This window comes from Amblyomma americanum, chromosome 6 (assembly GCF_052857255.1).
Source record: "Amblyomma americanum isolate KBUSLIRL-KWMA chromosome 6, ASM5285725v1, whole genome shotgun sequence".
Lineage (NCBI taxonomy): Eukaryota > Metazoa > Arthropoda > Arachnida > Ixodida > Ixodidae > Amblyomma > Amblyomma americanum.
In genome coordinates this window covers 104,528,244-104,550,718 of record NC_135502.1, presented here as the reverse complement: position 1 = coordinate 104,550,718, position 22,475 = coordinate 104,528,244, and positions in this window count along the sequence as shown.

Sequence of the window (22,475 nt, the reverse complement as noted above, 5' to 3'; positions counted from 1 at the left end):
AAAAAAGTAAACTCGTATGAAAATAGTGCTCCGAAAATTGTCCTCTACGCTTCTGAAGACATGCAAATTGCATTCGCGCATTTGTTCTCGGTGCTCACACACACTGAGTGGTTGGTTGGGAGCCCTCTCCGTTACCCTTAAGGACAAGCCCATTTCTTTATTTTTATGCGATGATTATTGCCACAGGTCATAAAGGGTATGAAATGAGAGATGACGAGGATGATGAGGTGCCCATTTCTTCCTCTTGGTTTCGACTAGGATGTCATTAACCAGCGTTTGTGTAGAACTCCTCGGCTACATTAAATATTTATCCATGTTGCTAATGACAATGCCCTCCTTGTCTTTCAACACATGCGTCTGGTTTTTACCTTTGCCTAGTTTTCTATTCACCGCTTTTAGGCTACCTCCGTTCTTTAGAGCATGGTCGATTCTCTCCATATTATATTTATTTATGTCGGCTACCTTGCGCTTATTTATTAACTTCGATAGCTCTCCTAGTTCTGTCTGTAGGGTTAGACGCCCTCATGTTTTGGCGTTTCTTAAAATCTTTCGGCTCCTGAGATAGATTGTACAGAAATTATACAGTAGCCAATATAACCAGAACGTTAATGAGAAAGACACTAGCGCACAGCAATGCGCCATCCCGTCAGTAACGAAAAAGGAACTAAACAAAGCCTTAGCAGCAATGCAAAGGGGAAAAGCAGCTGATGAGGATCAACTAACAGCAGATCTGTTGAATGACGGAGGGGAGATTGTGCTAGAAAAACCTAGCCACCCTGTATACGCATTGCCTTATGACCTCCACCGTACCAGAAACATTGAAGAACGCAAACATTATCTCAAATTATAAGAAAGGAGACGCCATGCACTTGAAAAATTGCAGACCCATCAGCTTACTGTCCGTTGCCTACAGAGTATTTACTAAGCTAATCGGTAATAGAGTCAGGGCAACCTTAGACTTCAATCAGCCAAATGACCAGGCAGGCTTTCGTAAAGAATATTACACAATGAATCATATTCATACTATCAGGTTATCGAGAAAAACGAAGAACATAACCAACCTCTATATATAGCCTTCATTGATTACGAGAAAGCATTGGACTCGGTGGAAACCTCGACACTCATGAAGGCATTGCGAAATCAGGGTGTATAGAAGTCTTGTGTGAAAATCAGGTTATCGAGAAAAACGAAGAACATAACCAACCTCTATATATAGCCTTCATTGATTACGAGAAAGCATTGGACTCGGTGGAAACCTCGACACTCATGAAGGCATTGCGAAATCAGGGTGTATAGAAGTCTTGTGTGAAAATACTGGAAGATACCTGTTGCAGATATACAACTACGATAGTCCTCCATAAAGTCATCAATAAAATTCCAGTAAGGAAGGGTGTCAGGCCGGCAGACACGATCTCGCCATTGCTATTCACCGCCGGTTTACAGGATGTATTCGGAGACCTGAATTGGGAACAGTTGGGGATATGAGTTAATGGAGAATACCTTAGTAATCTGCCATTCGCTGGCGACATTTTTTGATATTGCTTTGCTGAGTCACTGAGGAGATAAACTGCAAAGCATGATTATTCAGGTTGACAGGCTGATCATTCAGCTGATCATTCAGCTTGACAGACGGTGGGTCTAAAAATTAACATCCAGAAAACCAAAGTAATGTTTAACTGCTTAGCAAGGAAACAGCAGTTTACAATTGCTAGCGAGGTACTGGAAGTTTTATAAGGAATACATTTACTCAGTGTAGGTAGTGACCGCTGATTCGGATCATGAGGGGGAAGTAATTAGAAGAATAAGAAAAATAATAAGATCATGAATGGCAGTTTACCAACATCTCTCAAGGCAAAAGCATACAACAGCTGTATCTTACCGTTACTCACCTATGAGGCAGAAACGTGGAGGCTAACGAAAAGAGTTCAGCTTGAGTTAAGGACAACGCAACGAGCCATGGAAAGAAAAATGATAGGTGTAACGTTAAGAGACCGGAAACAGGCGGAGTGGCTAAGGGAACAAACGACGGTTAATGACAATTTCACGTAGTGGTGACGGCAGCCGAAGCAGTGAGGAAGACAGCCAAAAGTTCTAAAAGAAAACTGTTTATTGAGCGGACGTGCGCCCAGAATGGACTGAGTGACTCGGTGGCGATGAAAACAACAAGCCTGTTCGGCGGTCGTCGAACATAATGCCCGCCGCTCTCGGTCGTGCTCAACTTAAAGCTGATGGCAAAGTTTCAAGATACTGCGTGCAATGCTACTAGTACAACATTCTGGAACAACGAAGAATCGGCTCCGCTTGGGTGCGAACAATCAAGATAAATCTGGTCGCGTCTTGCATCACAAACAAACCGATATAGCGACGTGCTGGCTGCTTTGAAGAATGAACAAAGGCTACAGAGATTCGCAGCAACATCCTAGTCAAAATCAAGAGGAAGAATTGCATGAACACAGGGTCCATATCATTATTCATTTTCATTCAGAATTTATTTCAGACAACGAAGAGGTTGTCCAGGGTGACGTGGCAAAAGGCATACATTGCCTGACGAGGCCACGCCACCCGGACGACAGGCGGCACCACCGGCTACACAAAATCAAGAAGAGCATTACATAATAGAACACACTTTCAGTATTTTTACACAATATATTAAGACATCTTTACAAAACACTGGCTTTACAAAACACACACAGCATACATTAACCAGAATTCGACCATAGCAATATTTACAAAACATACACTAGTGATAGGTATACGTTAAGTTTTTATCTTTAAGGTTCATTTATGAGCATTGCTTTAACATTTTGTATTTACGTATAGAGGGGGTAGTGCGTGCAGTATCTAGAATAATAGGGTATTGGTTAATTAAGTCAGGAATTTGACATCCTAACCTCTGAAAGCCATAATTTGTGCGTACACGAGGTGTTTCCATACATTGTTTTCGAAGTTCGTATGTGCTAAGTTTAGTGTGATAGGTGGTTTCGAAGGTTATTTTGTCTAGTTTGTACTGGCGTAATATTTCGAGACATAATTTGTATGTGTGCAGTTTACTTATTTCTAATATTCCATAAGACCTAAACAAAGGCCGGCAGCTGCGCAATAACTGTATTTTCCCAACAGCTCGTAATGCCCGCTTTTGAATTGCAAGGAGGGAATCTCGATTTGTCTGCGTCGTCGTTAACCACACAAGAAAGCAGTAGCTTAAACGAGAATGTATTAATGAATAGTATATTTGCCGCTTTACGGACGCCGGGAGATAATATCTCAGTTGGTTTAAAATGCCAACCGCCCGACAAAGATCACTGCGAAGCTGATCAACATGCGAGTTCCAAGAGAGATTTTCTTGAAACAGAACACCTAGAAAACGAATTTGTGAGCACTGTTGCAGCTGAGTGTTTTCAAAGTTTAAGTTTAGGTTGTCAGGAGCTTTTACACCTTTTGCCCTGAAGAGAATGTATTTGGTCTTACTAGCATTTAATTGCATCCTGTTTAGTTTTAACCATGTACTCAAACCAGTCAACCAATAGTTAGCCTTTCTTTCGAGCGCGTAGGGGTCAATACCTGAGAAAAAGACATTTGTGTCATCAGCGTACAACACTAGGTTTTCGCTGCCTGGTATATTCACAACATCATTCAGGTATAAAATAAAGAGTACAGGTCCGAGAATAGATCCCTGAGGCACACCATATTTTATTATTTTTACAAGTGAGGCTGCAGCATTTATGACAGTAAATTGCTCTCTTGACGTTAAATAGTTCTCAATTAAGGTCAACGAAACGCCTCGGAATCCGTAAAATGGAAGCTTTCTTATTAGAACATCGTGCTGAACGGAGTCGAATGCCTTTCTGAAGTCGAGGAAAATTCCCAGGGTGTGTGCCTTTTCTTCAATGTTGTTTAGAATTTTTTCCTTTATCCCAAGGAGTGCGGTTTCGGCTGATCTATCTTTCCTAAAGCCAAATTGCTCATCGGCTATAATATTTTGCGCGGTGAGAAATCGGACGAATCTTTTGTTTATAACCTGTTCGGCTACCTTTGCAAATACTGGTAGTACTGATATGGGCCTATAATTTGTTAGTTCGTTCGCGGGGCCACCCTTGTGCACAACAGTCACTTTGGCCAGTTTCATTTTCTGCGGAAAAACGCCCGTAGATAAAATAATGTTGCAAATGTGAGAGAGTGGGCAACTGATTATTTCACCTACAGCCTTCAGAGGTTTCAGTTTAATTTCGTCTGCTCCTGGAGCACAGCTATTTTTTAGTGCCAGAATAATATCCAGCACTTCACGTTCGTCCGTGGGTGCTAAAAACAATGTGTTTGCGGCGTTTGATACAATGAACTGCTCACACGGTAAATTAGCTGATTTCTCATCGCATGATCCGACTGCAATGAAATGGTCATTAAATAAATTTGCGACTTCACTGTCAGTCATAGCATCGTTTTGATACGGAACCTTTTTGTGCTGGATGTTTTTCGAGAGTACCTCCCTCACGGTTTGCCACATTAGCCGTGAGTTACCCGTAATGTCTGCAAACTTAGCTATGTAGTATTCAAATCTTGATTTTCTAATATCTGTATTTAATTTGTTTCGAACTTTTTTTAAACAGTGTTAAGTCATTTTCATGCTTGGTACTCAGAAATTTTTCAAAGAGCCTGTTTTTTTGTTTGATTCTCATATGCAGTTCATGAGTGATCCAAGGCTTCCTTATCGTTTTTCGTTTTACCCATGGCTCGAGGGGAAAACACTTCTAGTATGCAGCCATAAAGCAGGAAAGAAAAGCCTCGTACGCTTTGTTTGCATCTGTTTCCTTTAAAATGGTTTCCCACCTTTGATTTGAGAGAAGATATTTGAAATTGCTGATATTTTTTTCAGAGCAATGGCGGATAAAAACTGCTTGCTTATTTGAATTCGGCCTTTTGTGAGGTAAAATGCAGTAGATTGACAAATGGTTACTTAAATCGCACATCAATACACCCGATTTGACGACGTCAGGGGGAAAGCTTGTAATACAAAGGTCTAAAGTACTTTGAGAGGTAGGAGTAATCCTAGTTGGCATTTCTATTAAGTTACAGCACGCGTATGACACAAACAGCTCTTGCAGGCGTGAATAGCCAAAGGTATCTGATGAAACATTTAGATTAAAATCGCCAACAAAAGCACACTGTAGTTTTAACTCAAGACTTAGTTCAAACAGTTCTTCCATAGAGTTCAAGAAATGGTTCAAGGATCCAGATGGCGGGCGATAAAACACTCCTAGCAGGATGTCATGAAGTACAACGACACATTCAATGTTTTCATTTACAATATTATACTCTGTGAGTGCATTGTACTTGAAATCTGAGCGAATATACATCGCAGTACCACCACCACGTTTGAAAGCGCAACATACGGATATGCAGTCGTAACCATCAAGAAAAGCACACTCATCATCAGAGGAAAACCACGTTTCAGTGAAGCAAAGAATGTCAAAACAATGGTTAAGGTCATTTAGGAATAAATCTACCTCATCAAGTTTACTTTTTAAGCTTCTAGCGTTGAGATGAAACAAAGAAAGTGTGTCTTTTTTTGAGAAAGCAGGTTCACAAGGAAGGACAAAACTTGAGTGCATCATTTTGCACTAAAGAACACAAAGAAACGCCCACATCGTGGGGTGTTACAAGAGCACGTTACTGCAAGTTGATAAGATCTTACTCACTGCGAATGACGAGAGCGGGGTCGCCGGTCTGCTTCCGCAGCAGAACATTTCCGTTAGCATGCCAAACGTATGCGTAGCCATTCTTTTTTGCCCATTCTTTTGTCGAGGTTAGCAGTGTGCGGGTGTGTCGCGTGATATTTTCGCAGATAAACAAGCTTTTTTCTTTTTGCAGCAAATGTCTGTTTGCCAGCCATGAGTCACGGTCCTCTTGCCTCAAAAAGCGTGTGATAATAGCTGGCGTTTTGTCGGCCTTCGCAGGTAGCCTATGCACGGCTGCTATATCCTTCCTCGTTACATGCGGTACATTCAGTTTGGTAGCCACTTCGTTTATCTTTTCTAGTAGGTCCTCATCATCGGACTCAGAGACACCATGTATTTCAAGATTTAAGCGGCGGCATCGCCACTCTAAGCTTTCGACTTCACGCTTTAGGTGAGCAATTTCATTTGCCGAGTCCACCCTCTCAAGTTTGTCTACACGCTGGCAAAGTTCTTTGGTGTTTTTTTCTCGATCAGTCAGCCGGTTTTGAAATTCGTCAAACTTGTCTGAGATTAGCTGCACAGAGGCTTCTAGATCATCAATTCTTTGGGCAAAGTTAGGAGAGCGTCAAGTTTAGTTTCAATTTTGAGCAAACGTGTTAACACTTCCTTTTTTGCACTAAGCTTCTCACTTCCATCTTCCATAATGTGGCCATGTTTGCATGTATTGCACTTCCAGTTTTTTTTTACACGTTTTGTTTGCCACGCCTCTTCGGTTATGCCAGAACAGTCGCCAAAATGAAAATTAAACTTACATTCACAGCAGCTGGCAGAGGGCACATTTTCAGGCACAAGCGAGCGGCATGTGCAACATCTCGACATGTCGAGCGGTGCAAAGGCAAAATACACTTCAAGCTAAACAATGTACTCGTGGCAGCAGCGGCAGGGTCGGCAATAAAACAGAATCTAATCCCTATAAGTAAAGACGACCAACCTGTAAATATACAGAGCAGATTTCACTCGTCGTGCGTGCCGGTGGCTGCCGCTGCTGCCAAATGCGAGGAGACGCCCCCTCGGCCCTTGCTTGATCGTCAGTTGTCGCTGGCGTCGGTGATGCAGGTGTCAATTTGCCTTCCCCAGAACTGTCTCGCTTCCACAGCGAAAGAAAAACTTCGAGCGACGAGCGGTTTTCAGCTGCACCAGCGCAGCCGGAGCTGATCTCTGCGGCCAGGAAACTGTAAATATACAGAGCAGATTTCACTCGTCGTGCGTGCAGGTGGCTGCCGCTGCTCGTTCGCTTCTTGATTTCATCAGATTAGCTCAGCTTTTTTCACTTATTTAAGCATCTTACTCATCTTTCACTTCATAGTTTTTATGCCCTGAGGCAATAAACATCGCTTGAAAAAAAATTGGTGTGGGCAGGGCATGTAATCCCAAGGAACGATAACCGCTAGTCTTTGAGGGTAACGGAGTGCATTAAAATTGGAGGCAATCGTAGCAAGGGGTGGCAGAAGGTTAGGTGGGCGGATTAGATTAAGAAGTTGCGGCCACCGTGTGGCCGCAGCTGGCAAACGAGAGGGTTAAATTGAGAGACATAGGAGAGGCCTTTGCCGTGCAGTGAGCGCAGTCAGGCTGGTTATTATGATGATGATGATGATGATGATGATGATTATGGTGATGAACCCGCGTTTGTTCCGTGTCAAGTGTGTAACGATGGCGTAGAGGTAGAGCATCCTCCACCGGGTGTGACAAAGAAAAGCCGCGTGTCTTTAGAATTGGATAACCAGGCCTGGTGCGCGGCCTGATTTCGGTAACCAGAACCGACAACACACACCCTCATCGAAACAGTATTTGGCCATCCTGGTGTAGAACTTGCCTACAACCTTCTATTAACAAACCAATTCACAACATTATGAACAACAGCCCATATTTCGGCACAGTTGAACATGTATACATGAAGGGCAAATAAGTTAATAATATTGTATAACGTTTCCTAATCGTAATAAGAGGCCGTCATCATGAGGATCTTGCCGGTCTGGCTTGCCCAATTGCCTTGTCAATAGGTGAAGCCGCCCAACAAGGAGACACTGCTGTTGTATGGTGAAGTCCGTCTAGCAGAAGTGAAGTTGCGTTTTTTTTTTTTTTTCAAAACGCTGCGCCAGTCTGCGGAACATTCCACTTTATACACAGTCCAAATGTAGGTGTATCATTCGATATACATATTCGTGCTAAGCGAAGTTCATTGCTTTTCAACTGTCAGCCATTTCGCTCACTCAGTTGTTTCTTTTAACATCCCTGACAGGCCTCCGTGGGCTTTGAAAATGAAGGCTTCATGTGCAGCTGCTAGCCTTCTCAACACTTAAACTTCATAATCAGTGAGTGCCACGTTCCTCTCCATTGCGTTGATGCACCACGGAGCTCACCTGCCTACTGGCGGCAGCAAAGCAGAAGTAGCACGTACTGCACGACGGCCGCAGTTGCGGCAGCGCAGAAGTGGCCATCTCAGCTGCATGATGCCCATGAAAGTCTAGTATCCTACGTTGCGCAGCGATTCCATTCACGAAAAAAAAAAGCTGACAACACCACTTGAATGGGAATTGACGAAATTTTAAAATACGACGAGTTTACAGGGGTCGAATGTATGAAACTTGCAGGAAGGGAAAGCATGCGAAACCTTTTTGTGCTAGCATTTGAAACGGTGACGTGATCGTCGAATAGAACCGCGTACAGAACCACACAGCAACGGGAAGGGGCCGCAGTGACGGCGGCGCTACGTTTCCAGCCAACAAACGGCCCTTCAGGAAAGTCAACCAACGCTACCGAAGGTGAGTGAAGCCCACGAACCGTTGTTTGGTGGCATCGAACGACGCACAGCAGCATGTGAACAAAGATGGCGGAAATCTAAAATTCTGGCACCGGTAACGTCACCACAAGTAACGTCACCACAATGTTGTGGCGTAGTGAAAGGAAGACTGAACATTGCCGCTGCATTAATCAGCAATTACATCACCGTTTTAAATGCTAGCTTCTCCTAGAAATATCCAGAAAACCATTTCAGCTTCTTTTTAACTCTCTGTAGCGACCTCGCCTAATGGAAAACCTTCAGAAAAGGAAACAAAGTACGACATACCATTTCGATCAACAGATGCATTGGCCTACGCTGCAATAGCGCCCGCAGATGCGGTTTTCTCAACCTTGAGCATGCTCACAATGTTATAAATCACTCACTTCTGCAGCGTGTCGTAGCCTATCCCATGCACTTTGCACGCGAAAAAAAAACGTGTTGTTGAATGCCGCTAAGTGACACATGATCTAAGAAATAGAGATGCGACGCGTCCCTGTCTGATCACGGGATCAGAATTCGAACAAAAACAACGTAAGCGACTCGACTCCTGTGTGAAAGCGACACCCGAACATCTCTGAAGTCACTTCGCAAACGCTACAGGTAGCGCTACAGCAAAAGGGACAGAATAGACGTTTTGTCATGTGATCGCATCCCAGTGCGCTTATGAGAAAGGTCTTTTTTTTTCACAACATGTGGCGCCCTCTGGCGACTGGTAAAAATGCTTCTGCTACTCGTTGAAAACAAACGCAGGAGGGAGACCCAGGAGAGGTCTGGTTCCGCGAGGAGCCAGCTGCGCCTGCGAAGTGGCAACTGTGCGTGATTACGTGCGCATACTATGATCTGTCTTCTCACCACATCATCACCCATCACGGCCCTCTTTCTTTTCCTCCTCCCCTTCCGCGGTGCAGAGTAGCAGCCCGGATATTTTCCGGCCGACCTCTTTGCCTTCGTTCCATTCAATTTATCTGTGTGTGCTTGGCAGCTGCCGCCATCTGTCGTATGTACCTGTCGCTAACATGAACTGCGCATGCGCAGTAGGAGCTGGTGGTTTTCTTTGCAACCAGTGGAGCCAGACCACCAGCATGTACGCGGATGCGAACTGTGCCGTTTACCCGGCTTGCTCGCGCTGGCGGTCGCTGTCCCGGACGAACAGTTGCGCGCGCGCTCGAATCCAAAACTCTACCGTACCGTTTGCTATACGGTTTGCCGCTAGTCAGTCGGGCCACACGCAAGGGCCCCGTTTTATTGCCCGTTATCTCGTCCCACGGCTGACTTCGCGATTGAATCTTTGCGCGTTTATTGCTTTGAGCTAAGCACGTGCCGTCATGTCATGCCACCCCGTGCCAACCTTTTTTTTAGGACGTGTTCGGATAACTCGCTTGCGAGTAAATTGCGTACCCTCTTTTTGGAGCATTAATTAAAGAAAAAACGTGCGCAAATCACGCGAGCAAATACGTACGGTGCTCTATGCCTTATGGAACTTCTTTGTGATTTCCTTTGTAAACGAACTATAGTTTTAAGGAATTACAGTGCTCTCTCAGTGACACTTCCCAGGCGCTATCGCCGAGATGACAAAAAATGCACCGCCTACTGCTAGGCGCAAACATTTGCACACTACAAGTAATAATTAAATAGAAATGATGCCCCAAGGAAAACTGTGGTGTGCTCGATGCTCTCTTTTTTTTATCTTCTTCTAATGATGGAGTGCGTAAGCTAATAAATAAATAAATTATCATGTACAGTAAGCAGAATTTCACCAGAGCCATATATAAACCGCAGCCAGTTTAGGAGTATAATGACACAATTACTTTTTATCAGTGCGGGAGTACTGTAACCGCGCTACTCGATCATAACGTCTAGCTAAAGCCATTTATTCACAAATCGTTCTATTTCTTGCACGAACACCTAAAACATCATATTGAACGCATGCTTATGCAGTCAAGTTATAATAAAGCACCTTCTCAATAAGAGCATTTCTTTCCAATCTCTTGAAAATGTATAGAAGGTGGTTGCTCACCTGAAGGGGGACGGCATCCGCACGTATACGAACTACGAGCGGCGACATCCGATCGAAGTGCTCGGGCAGGAAATTAATGTTTTGAAGATACGCAGGTCCATTTTGCTGGCTCCCAGTCTCTTTGGCCTGGTCTAACGGCCTCAGTCCACTGCCTCCTTCGCTCTGGATCTTTCGGAAACCTGTTTGAAAACAATACTATTCATTGCACTCGGACAAAGAGCCACCAATAAGGCCGGGGCGGTACGAATACCACGTTCACGCCGTGTCGTGCGTTATGTTCTGCGAGCATGCATTTTACTCATTACGCAGTCAATTAAATACGAAAACAAAATGCAGTATACTTACGTGTGGAAAGTGACGCCCGGTTCTTGTCCTGGCGTGCGCGACCGACACCCAGGAACGCAGCAGCTGGGCATCGCAGCGTCTTTGTTGTCAATGGGAGCAGAAGTCTCACTTTCCGCCGTATCTGACAGCTGCCGACAGCCTGGCGCGGCTCGATCTGCTCGCGCCGCTCGCGTTGATCTTCGCGGCGCTCACATGCCATTGGCTGAGAAAACGGCCAAGTGTCATGGCGGAGCCCTCGCTTCCGGCTTTAAAAAATGTGACGTAGCAGTCTGCTGCCATGACCACTCTGACATTTCTCGTTGGGTTCTCGGAGACACTTTAAAAGCGCAAAGTACACCGACAAACGCAACTTGTTAACCATACTCGCCGAGGATTAAGTTTGGTTCATTTCAAAGACTGGCGGTGGCCGCGCATTGCATGCAGGGACGAGTTCCACTTCATGAAATAATTCAAGTAGATATCCGCATTATGGTGCCTAGAATATACTGGCACTATATATAGAATATTCTAGGCCCTACACACGCATATAGCACTTGTAAGCATCCGTCACTTACCGGTAGGACCGGTTTCCGCTTCCTAATTCATGTTTTCCTGGACAAAACCTGAAACTGCAGCGCACCAGGACATGGCAAGAGCCGGCACTTAGTGCGTGCGAACTAGTTTCTCATAGAAAAGCGAGAGCTCGAGGAAGTTGCTCATGGCACGAATCATAGCCCTGACGTAGCACGCACGTGGGGTGCTTGGGGCATCATCACTCGCCGATACACCTTCGTACGCATTTAATGGCTGCACTTTATCTTCTCTTTTTATTTGTTCTATTTTACCTTTTCCGCGCCGCTCTGCTTCCGCCTTTTTCTCCCAAATTCCCTTCCCCACGCAGAGTAAAATGCCAGCGATTTTTCAACACCTGTTTTAAATTCCCTGCTCTTGTTTTCATTAAAGGGCTTCTATCTCTCCCTTGGGGCGCGAACCCGCATTTGCAGACTGCACTAATGAAACGTATCTCTTTGTTTTCACAATGCGAAAACGGAAGCTTCTGTAGTGCACTATTTCAAGTTGTAACATTTTTTTAAAACAATGTTTGCAGTGAAAAGTGTGCCTGTTAAATTCAAAAACATTATTTTCCGCGTTTAGCTAAATTTGGTGGTATGAAGAGAGAGCCCTCTCTCGCCATGAGTCAATTTGGTGCTCGTTTACGCCTATCGTTTTTCTGCTCATATATTGCAATATAGAGCAAGCATAATTTATTATAGGGCTCATTGATTGTAAAACAGCGCTTCGTTCCAACATATAAACCGACCCGACAACGGCGGCTGCGCTTTTATGGAGGCAAAACGCCCGTGTGCTGTGCGATGTCAGTGCATGTTAAAGATCCCCAGGTGGTCGAAGTTATTCCGGAGCCCTCCACTACGGCACCTCTTTCTTCCTTTCTTCTTTCACTCCCTCCTTAATCCCTTCCCTTACGGCGCGGTTCAGGTGTCCGCCGATTTATGAGACAGATACTGCGCCATTTCCTTTCCCCGAAAACCAATTATTATTATTATTATTAAAATTTGTATCTATGCAGTCTCAGTTAAGTTTTTCAGCCAAGCCAAGTACGATGCGCCCTCTCCCTGACATTCCAACGGCGGATGAAATGCTCTTTAAGAAACTCGCATAGATAGTGGCGCCACCTTTCCCACTCGGTGATATTTAGAAACTCTATGCCGCGGATAACGTCGCAGCGAAGCCCGCTTACCCCTTGTACGCAAGGGTCAACGACGCTAGAGAACCTAAAAGCCTGTAACATACCAGCTGCGGTGCCTCAGTGGTTAGGGCGCTCGGCTACTGAGCCGGAGTTCCCGGTTTCGAAGGCCGCGTTTCGACGGAGGCGAAACGGCAAAGGCGCCCGTGTGCTGTGCGATGTCAGTGCCCGTTGAAGACCCATAGGTGGTCGAAATTATCCCGGAGCCCTCCATTACGGCACCCCTTTCTTCCTTTCTTCTTTCTTCCTTTCTTCTTTCAATCCCTCCTTTATCCCTTCCCTTACGGCGCGGTTCAGGTGTCCGCCGATATGTGAGACAAATACTGCGCCATTTATTTCCCGAAAAAAAAAACAATTTTCAATTTGCAACTATCGAACAGCTTTGTCGCGAGAACAGAACGATGATGACATGCATATACTGCACCAGTGTGAACAATTCATTGTGTTCATGCTAGCAATCATTTCATGCTCGTTCCGGTCAAATACTATCGGAGATTTCCAGGAACAAGAGGGGATGGCTAAAAAAATTTGGTATGGAGGCGTTTCCTAGACTTCTTAATGCGGCCTAAGCAAAATCGCGCTTGTTTCGAAGTTTCACGAAAAGCTCGCACTTCTTTGTCGATGGTGGTGACATTCTGTGAACCAGTCTCTCTTCTTGAAGGTTGCAATAGAATTGACTAGAATAAAGTAATCGTTCTTTGGTTCTCGCGCAAGGCCGGCATGAAAGCTGGGTGGCAGACGGTCAACGATCTCTTTGGAGATCAATTAAAGTTACTGATATCGACAACAAACTCTCTTTTGCAAAGGGTGAATGACTTGCACAGAAGCGCAATTTTTTCGCACTTAGCCCTGTCGGTAATTACGGCCAATGCCTGTCGGGCTCCTTTCGCAGAACATAAGGTCGCAAAATTGGCCAGTAACTACCCGTTGGGTTATAACTGATCAAGCTACGCCCGTTCGTCCTTCTGTTCATGGATTTGTATGAACATCGTTATAGTTTAAATTTAAATATAGAAGTCTCGTGAATTATGCAGGCTGAAAGCGAGAACACTGAGGTGTCCTCTTGGGCGTTCCTTTCACGGCGCAATTAACCGCACCTTGTTCTCTCAATCGGTTTGTAAGCATCGGATAGAAGGTACATAATGACTGTAATAACTCAATGATACAACTTTTCTTGTTCGATTGCATTCACTCCTTACCATATGCCTGTCTTGACTTAGTGATTACAGTGACGGCCGAGGCATGGGGAAAGCGCAAAAGTAATCAAAATGAAATCATCGTATCACCACCTTTTGGGCTCTCTTGTGGACGACTATCACATCACCAAACACACATGTTGTATAAGGCCTGTTATAATGGACACAGTTATGCGCAGAACTCTGTGCACTTCACATGTGCGTGTTTGTCATTTCAGCACAGCCATCTTCGTTAGCAAATAGCGACTCGTGTTTACATGACTCTTTCTGGTTCGGCCAAGTAATCATTTTAATAATATAAGCTCGGTGGCTGATGAGCACTGCGCCGTCGTGGTTCGGCAAGCTGTTCCTGCGCTGTCTGCACTGCCAGCACCAGCAAAGTAACGAAGTGACACTTAGCGGCCCTTTCTGTCTCGTCCGCACACAATTTTTTTAAGAGCGCTTTCATATATATGTTGCTACAAGAAAACATTGACAAAAATGTGTGACTGTGCTCTAGAGGCACTCACGCAGCAGGCAGATATCGTTTCGCCAGCGCTGATTCTTCTTATAGTCGAATACAACTCCAGAAAAAAGTGCCAGATGCCTCTCAAAAGAGGCCTTCCAGCCAATGGTGGCGACCGATTTTCATGACGCCGCGATTAATAAAATTAACCCCTGCTTTTTTTTTCTAAAAACGACATGTATCGCCTCAGGACATCAATGGGCGAAGGTGTGATGTAGGATAAAGTAATGATTAAAGCAATGAAAAAAGGTTAGTTGATTTTAAAATGTCCAGTAGTGAGCGATGGTATGGCCCCTACGCCCAGGCGGTATATGAAGCAGGGTTGCTCGGTGAAAGACCCGCTGCCTTCAGGTGCCGGAACCTTGTAAGCTTGAGAGCTGGGCAGTCCCACAGTCAGTGGCGAATGTCGGCTTTATTGTCCTCGCGTTTACATATCGGACACCCAGGCCGAGGAAACAAATCTCGGTACTGAGGCCACTTCCGAGTGACGGTAGGTGTGAGCGCAACCCCGACCCGGATCCTCTGAAACGCAACCTCCTCTGCAAGGGTAAGACCGCGGGGGAGGGTTACCGCACACGCAGGGATGAGAGCACGTATGCGGCGCAGGAGGAGTTCCTTTCTTAATAAAAGGACGGTTAATTTGTCCAAATGAAAGAGCCGAGGCAATGATGAGTCTGGATTCGCAAGGCGGGTCGCTAAATCTGCCTGGCTTTGAGCGGTCAGAAGATCCAGTGGGATCCACTCAATACGTACTGTCTGCTGGATGCGTGCCGCAAAACGGTTGATGTCCTGACGTATTACTTGGCAGCGGATAACACGTCGTAGAACATAGACAACGCACTCCCTCACCAGAGCAGGATTTGGCCACCCTCGTGTAGTACTTGGCCACAACCTTCTATGATCAAACCAATTAACCCTCGGCCCTCAGTCCCCAGCGGCTGCAGAGCAACTGACCACGGCGGCGGTCAGACCTGTGACGCAGCGGAGGGTGCTAAGAATCTCTGGCTCCGGACAGGCCGCCATTGGAATCTGAACCTGGCAACGTTTAACGCTAGAACTTTAGCTAGTGAGGCTAGCCTAGCAGTGCTGTTTGAGGAACTAGCGGGAATTAAATGGGATGTGATAGGGCTTAGCGAAGTTAGGAGGACCGGTGAGGCGTATACAGTACTAAAGGACGGACACATACTGTGCTATCGCGGGTTAGAGGATAGACGAGAACTAGGTGTGGGTTTCCTCATTAATAAGGATATAGCTGGTAACGTAGAGGAGCTCTACAGTATTAACGAGAGGGTAGCAGCTATAGTAATTAGGCTGAATAGAAGGTACAAGCTGAAAGTGGTGCAGGCCTACGCACCCACATCCAGCCATGATGACCAGACCGTTGAAAGCTTCTATGAGGACGTAGAATCAGCAATGAATAAAGTAAAATCGCAGTACACTGTACTGATGGGCGACTTCAATGCGAAGGTGGGCAAAAAGCAGGCTGACGACCACGCAGTAGGTGACTATGGGATAGGCTCTAGAAATAGCAGGGGAGAGTTATTGGTCGAATTCGCGGATAGAAATAATTTACGGATCATGAATACCTTCTTCCGCAAACGAGAAAACAGGAAGTGGACCTGGAAGAGCCCCAATGGTGAGATTAAAAATCAAATCGACCTCATACTATGCGCTAAACCTGGCATCATTCAGGATGTGGCCGTCCTCGGAAGGGTGCGTTGCAGCGACCATAGAATGGTAAGGTCTAGAATTAGCTTAGACCTGAAGAGGGAACGGAAGAAGCTAGCGAAGAAGAAGACCATTAACGAGTTAGCCGTAAGAGGGAAAGCACAAGAGTTTAGGATAGCGCTGCAAAACAGATATTCGGCTTTAACTGAGGACGATGATCTTGATGTTCATTCAATGCACGATAACCTGACATCAATAATTACGGAGTGCGCAGTAGAAGTAGGCGGTAGGACAGTTCGAAAAGATACCGGGAAGCTATCTCAGGTGACGAAAGATCTGATTAAGAAGCGCCAAAACATGAAGGCATCTAACACTACCGATAGAATAGAGCTAACGGAGCTATCAAAGTTAATAAATAAGCGCAAGGTAGCCGACATAAGGAAGTTTAATATGGAGAGAATCGAGCATGCTATAAAGAACGGAGGTAGCCTAAAAACAGTGAAGAGGAAACTAGGCATAGGTAAAAACCAGATGTATGCATTAAGAGACAAGCAGGGCAATGTCATTAGCAATATGGATAAGATAGTTAACGTAGCCGAAGAGTTCTACACAGACCTGTACAGTAGCCAATGTAATCGGAGCGCTAATGAGAACAGCAGTGCACAGCAATGCGTCATCCCGCCAGTTACGAAAGATGAAGTAAAGAAAGCCTTAGAAGCAATGAAAAGGGGAAAAGCAGCTGGGGAGGATCAGGTAACAGCAGATCTGTTGAAGGATGGAGAGGACATCGTGCTAGAAAAACTAGCCACACTGTATACGCAATGCCTTATGACCTCGACTGTACCAGAAGCTTGGAAGAATGCAAACATTATCTTAATTCATAAGAAGGGAGACGCCAAGGACTTGAAAAATTACAGGCCGATCAGCTTACTATCCTTTGCCTACAAAGTATTTACTAAGGTAATTGCTAATAGAGTCAGGGCAACGTTAGACTTTAATCAACCAAATGATCAGGCAGGCTTTCGTAAAGGATATTCCACAATAGATCATATTCACACTATCAATCAGGTGATAGAGAAATGCGCAGAATATAACCAACCTCTCTATATAGCTTTCATTGATTACGAGAAAGCATTCGACTCAGTGGAAACCTCAGCAGTCATACAGGCATTGCGTAATCAGGGGGTAGAAGAGCCTTATGTCAAAATACTGGAAGATATATATAGCAACTGCACAGCTACTATAGTCCTCCATAAAGTCAGCAATAAAATTCCAATAAGGAAGGGTGTCAGGCAAGGAGACACGATCTCGCCAATGCTGTTCACCGCATGTTTGCAGGAGGTTTTTCGAGGCCTGAATTGGGAACAGTTGGGAATAAGAATAAATGGAGAATACCTAAATAATCTGCGATTTGCTGATGACATTGCCTTGCTGAGTCACTCAGGAGGTGAACTGCAAATCATGATCAACGAGTTAGACAGGCAGAGCAGATCGATGGGTCTAAAAATTAACATGCAGAAAACCAAGGTAATGTTCAACAGCCTAGCAAGGGAACAACAGTTCACAGTTGGCAGGGAGAGCCTAGAAATTGTCCCGGAATACGTCTACTTAGGGCAGGTAGTGACAGCTGATCCGGATCATGAGAGGGAGATAACTAGAAGGATAAGAATGGGGTGGAGCGCATATGGCAAATTCTCGCAGATCATGAGTGGCAGTTTACCAATTTCCCTCAAGAGGAAAGTGTACAACAGCATAATCTTACCGGTGCTCACCTACGGGGCAGAAACGTGGAGGCTAACGAAAAGAGTTCAGCTTAAGTTAAGGACAACGCAGCGAGCCATGGAAAGAAAAATGATTGGTGTAACGTTAAGAGATCGGAAGCGGGCAGAGTGGGTGAGGGAACAAACACGGGTTAATGACATCGTAGTCGAAATCAAGAGAAAGAAATGGGCTTGGGCAGGGCATGTAATGCGAAGGCAGGATAACCGCTGGTCTTTAAGGGTAACGGAGTCGGTTCCAAGAGAAAGTAAGCGTAGCAGGGGGCGGCAGAAGGTTAGGTGGGCGGATGAGATTAAGAAGTTTGCAGGCAAAGAGTGGATGCAGCTGGCAAAGGATAGGGTTAATTAGAGAGACATGGGAGAGGCCTTTGCCCTGCAGTGGGTGTAGTAAGGCTGATGATGATGATGATGATGATGAACACGTCGTAGCAATCGCACTGCTTGAAGGGCGCCCGTGCGGATGATAACGCGGGCCGCAGGGAGCATAGTTATGTCGGCCACGGAGCAGAGTGCTTCTTGAACTGCAACGAGCTCAGCACAAAAGGTAGGGTTTGCGTAAGTCGAAACCTAGAGGTATGATTGAGGACAGGTCTGCACGGGCAGTAGATTGCTGCTGTTGCTTCACAGGTTTGCATGCTTGCGTCTACGTAGACAACAATGGGCCCTACAGGCAGGCAAGCATCTTGTTCTTCAAATTTCTGGCGAAGCAACGATGCCGAATTAGAAGATGTTTGTAGGCGAGTATCTGTTCGCTTGTTATCACTGAGCTGTAAAAACTTCCATGGGGGAAGAACTGGCGTTGGCGGCTGAAGAATGGAGTGTGACGTTGCATAAGCCCTCAGTGCGTGCGTGGCATTGCGTCGCTGCTGCACCAGCTCACAAATGGTGTTGAGTTGCGCATTCTCTTGTAAAGCTATGGCCGGTGTGATGCGTGTGAGGCATGTAATGGTTCTCATATCCTCTCGGTTCACGGCTTCAAGGCGATCCCATTAGGCTCCCGTAGGATGTTGAAACTGGACTTGATAAACAATACGTGGCTGCCGTGCAACGAACGAGCCTGCGTCACCCGGTTTAGGAGCAATTTTCCCAATCAACCCCAAAGTCTGAATAGCTTGCCTTTTTGCCTGAAAAAGCCAAGCAGTCGGCGATTGTACATGCAGCAAGTTTACGGCGACCCCAGCGGTTGGCGACCGACGTGTATGTAGTTTTATGCACGGAAAGTTGAAGGCCGATGGATGATGAGCAATTAGAGATAACATCCATGACTGTTTGAAGAGCAGCCTCCTGAGTAAGCAGGTATTGGTGAGTACTCCACACCGTGGTGTCATCAGCGCAGTGCAGAAATTCTATGTCACAGATGTAATGTAAGCGCCATGCCAGCGGGGTCAAAGAAATATTAAATAACGTCGATGACAACACTGTCCCTGGGCCACGCCGCAGAGCGGAACAAATTATCCTACTGCTTCACCGCTGCGGCGTATTGCAAATTCTCTGCCTTCCAAAAATGATTCAACAAAACTACGCACTCTGTGAGGGAGATGAAGCATGTCAAAAGAGTTCCGGATGGCAGCATCACTGATGTCATGCCTTTTCAACGTCTATTGCTAAAACGGTACGCACATTGCGGCTGCGGCTAGATGGCAAAACTGCAAATGGCAAGACAGCCAGTCCATCCTCCGTACCTATGTATGGACGAAAGCCAAATTGAGTAGGCTGATAAAAACCGTGCTGTTCTAGCCACCACGACAATCGTGTGGCTAGAAATTTCTCCGCCAGCTTGCACAGAGGTGGACTTTAAGGAACACTGAGGAGAACTCTATCATTTTTTTTTTGTTAGCAAAATCTGACAGTTCGGCATTTCATGGCTTTGTTGCAGCTTGTCCGGGCGCGAAAGATGCATTTATTTCAAAGAAATTTGGATTCGAAGATGAAAAAGTTTTTCCCGCCGCTCTGATTCAAACTCAGGGAACTCTTATGACGCCACGGCAACTCTTATGACGTCTCAGAACGGAGTGGCGTGATACGTGACGTAAACGCAGACTCCGTGATTTCTGACGGCTAGCGCTGCGGTGCGCAACCTTCCTTTGCCAGCCTCAGAGATTCGTGGCTTCCATGAAGTAAGGAAAATTTCTCCAAGGTGGCGCCTCTTGTCCTAGGAAGTCATCACGCTTGTACTTGCGAGATTGGCCTGTGGCGGCGACACCTGTATTTTGGTTCTTGCTATTTTCTACATTACAAGAGCTTTGTTTTCAGTAAGAGTGGCGTTTTTGTGATCAGGAGCTGCTATTCTATCGACACAAGACAACTTCTATTTCTCCTCAGTGTCCCTTTAAGGAGATAAGTCGTAAGTTTGCAAAGTCCGTTGGCGGCTTTCCTGTTTTAGCGGCAGGAAACGCGACAGCGGATTTCCAGCTCTCGGGCACGACGCCATCAAGCCATACTTTGTTTATGGTGTGTAGTAGTTGAGGGAGCGCAGCTCTACTCACGTTTTTGTAAACCTCGTACTGAAGTCAGGGCCAGGCGCTGTTTGCCGTCTCGCATCATCTATTCCAACCAGCAACTCAGGCATATTGAACGGACACGCGATTGCAATTGCGTCGACATCAGATGACAGTTGATATACATGCGCTAAGATATTTGCCATTTTAAAACTAGCGGCTGAAGAAGGCACTGCATTGTATTTTAGAATAACTTCAGCGCTGCTTCTTTCGCGAAATCATATTGCGACAAGTTAGCTGCGAAGCATGCGGTTGCTGCTGCGTCAGCAGAACGGCGACCGTGTTCCATTGTACGGAATGTTCGCCAGAGAGAGGCATTCGAGGATTTTGCAAAAAACTGTTCGCACCACGCATGTCACTGCCGTCGTGATGAGGTCGCGTTCATATTTTCGTGCCTTAGCTGTGAGATAGTGCAATCGCGTACAGGCCTGCGACGAAGAAGTGTCTCGCGTAGCAGCCAGCTCGGCTTGACAGCGTGCCGCCCACAAGTTATTCTGGTGAAGAAACGCAAAATTCACAGTGTTAGCGAAACCCGTATGACTAGTCATACTCAACAATTCTGGACAAAAGAATAGTGGACGGGAAACTATTTATGAACACAATTTTTTCATATATACTGTAAGATTTCACTATACCAATCAACATATCTACAGATCACCCGGCGGCTCTTGACCTTTTTCTATTAACTTTTTCCCTACAGCAAACAGCGTTTCCCATTGGTTTTCTAAGGCAGTCTGAACTGTTCGATGCGACCGATGGAAACACATGGTCGCGAAAGGGTTTCTATGCCGAATCGTGCAATTATTCTGAAGCCTGCTGTCAGTGCACTAAAGCCTTTCGTGCAGTGCACTGAGGAAATAGTCTACAAAATTCTGCTTTCGTGCTGCAAAGCGTACATTTGGTAGTCATGCAGATGCCTTAATGAGCGATTAGGTGAGCACCATAGGGAAGTTGAGGATGGCGGTTCCAGCAATTTGGCACGGCACTGTCGTGCTCATAAATGCAAGCCTGGTTTTAAATAATGCGAGGTGATTGGCAGAAATGCGGATAGATTAACAAGGGAAATTATCGAAGATGCTGCAATCGAAAGAACTGGACCTGAAAGCTACGTCAGCAGTCCGTCATTGTCGCTGACAAAGAAAGATACGGCATTTTTGTACTCGGAGCAGTATGCCTACCGGGGAAGTTTGTTGCACGTGCTTTTTAAGCTTTTGTTCACAAATTATCTTGCCTAATCTGACAGGTATCATTCTTTTCTTCATGTATAAATTCTGCCTGCACCAAATAAAGCCTTAGTGGAAGTTTGGCGCTTGTGCTTGTCCCCTGTTTTGTTGCTGCGCTATGGATCATAAAAGTTCTCGTTAGCAAGGCAAAAACTTCTGTATCTTTCAATTAAGTCATTTCGGTCTTCCGGTAAAGAAAAACATCAGAGCCTAATACCGAACCGCGCTTGCAGCCAGCAGATCTCGCGGATTACTTTTTCAAATGCAGAGTTTACTTACAATTCTTCTAGAGGTTTCGTTAAAAAGGCTTTTCTTTGTTCCTTGCTTATTTACCCCATAGTGCCCGGAGCGTCATGCAGCATATCAACTGTAAAAAGAGTTTTCTTTTATACTGGCAGAGTGATATTAGGTATTCTAGTGATTGCATGACAATACTTCTTAACTTATTCGCCAAAGCAAGATCAAGTTTACAACTGCCAGATATGCGGGAGGCCTGCTGGAAGATCGTCACCATTCTGCAATATACAGATATAAAGCTGTCCTACCAAAGAAAGCTGTATATTTTTCCTTGGTGGACATCTGGCAGCGGTTAATGGATGCTAATGTACAATAACTACTTAACTACAAAAGCTAACAAGCATGAAAAAAAATTAATTTGTAGGCGTATTGCTTTATCGGCAGGTGACGAGGATAATATAAGTGTTGCTATTGATTTCTGCATACAACTTATAAATGTGGACGCTTTTGTCGTCCCAAGCCATACAGAAATTAAAATAAACTGGTATTCAGGCACGCAGAAACCATTCCATCATTAAGCGTCAGCATTTTATTTTTGGATTTCTCAAATACTTTGACCTGCAATGAATAAAATCTGATAGTTAACATTTATTCCACATTGCCAACGCCAGAGAATTAAGGGATTAGGTAGCAAAACCTATTTTGGCCAACCTACAGCTTCCTCGGAGTCCCTGCCGGATAGCAACGGCC